This window comes from Onychomys torridus, chromosome 6 (genome assembly GCF_903995425.1).
Source record: "Onychomys torridus chromosome 6, mOncTor1.1, whole genome shotgun sequence".
In the NCBI taxonomy this organism is placed as follows: domain Eukaryota; kingdom Metazoa; phylum Chordata; class Mammalia; order Rodentia; family Cricetidae; genus Onychomys; species Onychomys torridus.
The window spans coordinates 84515516-84519591 of NC_050448.1; positions in this window are offsets into that span (position 1 = coordinate 84515516).

Genomic DNA, 4076 nt, shown 5'->3' on the forward strand with positions numbered 1-4076 from the left:
TTCAACTAATTTTAGATGATTTTTTGTTTGATTTTTGATACCAAGTCTCATTATACAGTTCTGATTTGCCTAGAACTCACTATATAGAGCAGGCTGGCCTTGAACTTGTAGTGATCTTCCTTTCTCGGCTTTTCTAGTGATGGGATTACAGGTGACTACCCACACCAGGCTTTAAATAAAAAAAAAAAAAAAAAAAAAAAAAAAAAAAAAAAAAAAAAAGACACCAGGTTTTAAAATTACTTTTAAAAGGCAGTCTAGCCTCCCATTAGCTGCCCAGGTGCCCATTCTCTGCTTTTGTTAAAAGCATGCAAAGTTTGAGGTGAAGTTTCAGAAACATTCCCCTTTTTACTGTATGTCTTTATCAAAAGTTATTGGAATAGTAATACACTTTCTGGAAGCTATTTGAAATAAAATTTCTCAGGATGTGGTGGTACACATCTTTAATTCCAGTACCCTGATATACAGAATTAATTCCAGGACAGCCAGGGCTACACAGAGAAACCCTGTCTCAAAAACAACAAAAGGAAGTAAAAATTTCTAGTTTACATATAGTCAGATAGACTTGCAAGTTGGGAAATTACAGGGTATTTTTTTTTTTTTTTTTAAAGAATCCAAGTTCTTCCTAATGGCTTCTTTGGGGGCAGACACGGGCAAAGTTCAGTGGGTCTGAACCATAATGCTGGGCACTTGAGCCTGCCTGGATTATTGTTGAGAAAAGTTGGTAGCTTTTATTTTTTTTTTAAACTTGAATTATATTTTATTCATTTTGCCTGTGTGTGGGCACAACTGCCATGGAGTGTGTTCTAGTCCACTCCCTGTTGTAGTGTTAAAACGCTCAGACCAAAAGCAACTTGGGGAGAAAAGGGTCTATCTGCCTTATACTGCCAGGTCACAGTCTATACTGAGAGAAGTTGGGGCAGAAACTTAAGTAGGAACTAGAAGCAGAACCATGGAGGAATAGCTAGCTTGTCACTCACAAGCTCATGCTTAGCTAGCTCTTGCACACAGCCTAGGACCACACGGCTAAGCAGTTGGGTCTGCCTGCATGAATTAGCAGTCAGGACAATGTCCTGCAGACATGTCTACAGGCCCGTCGGATCTAGGCGACCCTTCGGTGGAGGGTCCTCCTTCCTGACGGCTCTAGGTTGTGTCAAGTAGACAACAAACAGTAACCAGGCGGTGTGTGCGGAGATTAGAGGACAACTTTCAGGAGCTGGCTCTCTCCTTCAGCCTTGTAGGTCCTGGAGATCAAACCCAGGTTGTCAGAGTTGGTGGTGGGTGCCTTTTACCACTGGCCCATTTTTTGGTCTCCAAGTTGTTAGGTTTTAGCCTATAAGAAAGTAAGAATATAAACCAAACTTCTGCACGGTTAAGGTTATTTTGCCAGGCATTCCTTGAATTCACACACATACCACCACCCCAGACAAGTTTCAGATCTGAGGATCCAGGCCTCAGGACCTGGGATTCAGACTGATCATTACTTTTTCTGTTACTTATGAAGAATGAGAGCCTTTCAGTCTGCCTTCTGGTTCCTTTTTTATTTTCCTGGGAGGGACACCTGGCTTCTCTGTCAATGAAAGAGTTATTTATTGAATATTCATAGGCAAGACATTCTTGCTACAGTGAAAAAATGATGTGATTATGTGTGTGTATATGTGTGAGCACATGCAGCCCAATAGTTAAGAGCATCTGACGTCTGTGCCTTCCTCTATTACTCTCCACTTTATTTTCTGAGACAAGGTCTCTCACTGTACTCTCTGAGGTTGAGAGAAAATAAGCTCCCCCCTTTTCCCCACAAGCAGCTACCTGTGAACCCCCTGTATTGCTGGTAGACATGCACAAGCATGTTGCTCTACAGAGGTACATTTTGTGAGACAGACATTTATCACTGCATTGGCCATGAGGAGAGGCTGTAAGCTTCTTTCATCCCTACATTTTCTCTATAGTAAAAGTATTTCTAAACAGCAGGCATGGGGAACTTAGAACCAGCACTTTTCCAATAGAAAGCTACTGACAAGTTGAAAGACAACCTTGTCAGATAACTGACAAGAAAACTAAAAGGTTAGCAGTCTCTTTTCAGTGATCTACAAGGTTTTGTTTTAAAATAATTTCTCCAGTTTTATTAATGACAAATACCTGATTGGCTGGAACTACAAAACTAAAATTCCCACGGAGGGGGGGATGGGGAAGGGGGATGTGGCCAGTAAATAAATGGTGGGAATACAGATCCTAACAACATAAACAGGCATTTCTACACTCCCCTTACTGCTGAATTGCCTTGGTGACTTATGAACCTAATACAGGGCCAAGTAGGAACTCTAAGTATGGCCAGGGCAGTCTAAGCACTTGGCCAGCGGCACATGCTCAATAAACTGCAGCTGCATTTGGGATTGCACGCCTGTAATCCCAGGAAGACTGCCTTGAGTTCTAGTACAACCTGAGTTACACAGTTAATTCTAGGCAAGCGTAGGCTAAAAGTGAGTACTTGTACTAAAAACAAACAAAACTAGAGATTTCCCTTTCAGGAAAAAGAGCCCAGTATACAACTTCTTTCCTCCTCCTATGCCTTCTCCTTTATTAAGGTATAACTGACCAACACAGTTGCTTACATTTACAATATACAAAATGATGTTTAAAAAAAAAATTTTTTTTGAGACAGGGTCTCTCTACATAGTCCTGGCTAGCCTGGAATTCACAATTTAACCAGGCTGGCCTTGAACTCACAGAGATCCTCCTGCCTCTGCCTCCTGAGTGCTGAGATCACACCCAGCCCAAAATGATGTTTTTAAAAAAGGTTGTGTGTGTGTGTGTGTGTGTGTGTGTGTGTGAGAGAGAGAGAGAGAGAGAGAGAGAGAGAGAGAGAGAGATGTAGGCCAGCAGAGGCCAGAAAAAGGCAGTGAATCCCCCCTAGAGCTGGAATAAAACATGGGTTATGAGCAGCCTGATGTGGATGCTGAGACCTAGGTCTTCTGGAAGGGCACAAGGTGCTCTTAACTGCTAAGCTATTTCTCTAGCCACCAGAATGATTTGATATATGTATAATATCACGATTAACTTAACATTCACTACCTCCTACATTTTTTTGGGTAGTGATTAAAATTATCTTAGAAAATTTCAAGCCGGGTGGTGGTGACGGCGGCGGCGGCACATGCCTTTAATCCCAGCACTTGGGAGGCAGAGGCAGGCAGATCTCTGCGAGTTCAAGGCCAGCCTGGTCTACAGAGCAGTTCCAGTGCAGTCAGGGCTGTTATACAAGAGAAACTCTGTCTCAAAAAAGCAAAGCAGAAAAAAAAATCAAGTATAAGATATAAACTTGCCACCCCGCTGCACAACATATCTCCATTAGGAATTAATCTTACCTGAAACTTTGTGCTCTGACCACTCCTTCCCCAGCCTACATCTAGAATGCACCTCCTCCTCAAGACTGGGGTTCAAACCAGGGGTTTATGCATGCTAGGCAAGTACTCTGCTACCGAGTTACATTCCTAGACAGCCACAACTTTTTAACCGCCTTTCTTTGATACATAATTCATTTACAATGTTTCTAAAAAGCTCTCAAGTTGCTGTTCTACCCTTAAGAAAAGGAAACAAGAAGCACACTCATTTTTCATGGAAAAAGCAGTGACCAATCTAAATCTCGGGTCCTGAGCTCTGGATCTCTGGACCTGAAACTTGGATAGCTAGGATGGTGGTGGTATGTGTGTGAATCCAGGGAGAGCCTGGTAAAATAAACTTACCTGTGCAAGAATTTGAAAAACTTTCTTGCAGACTAGAATCTATCAACTTTTTAAACTTTTTTCAACAACAAGCCAGGCTGGCAGAAGCGCCGGGCTCGCGGGTGCAGACTCTGTACTGAGGCGCGCGCACACCTCAGCCCAAGCCAAAGTCCTCAGCAAAGCCGGTTCCGGGTGTCACAGAGCCGGGAAGACCGGGAAGAGCTGGGTCTGCGAGAGCGAGGAGAAAGAGACCCGTGTCCCCGGCTGCAGCTGCGAGAGCTGGCGGGACTTACGTCACGATCCCGACAACCAGACATTCAATCTGAGTCTTGCAGCTGTCCATCTCGCCGCGGGACTCAG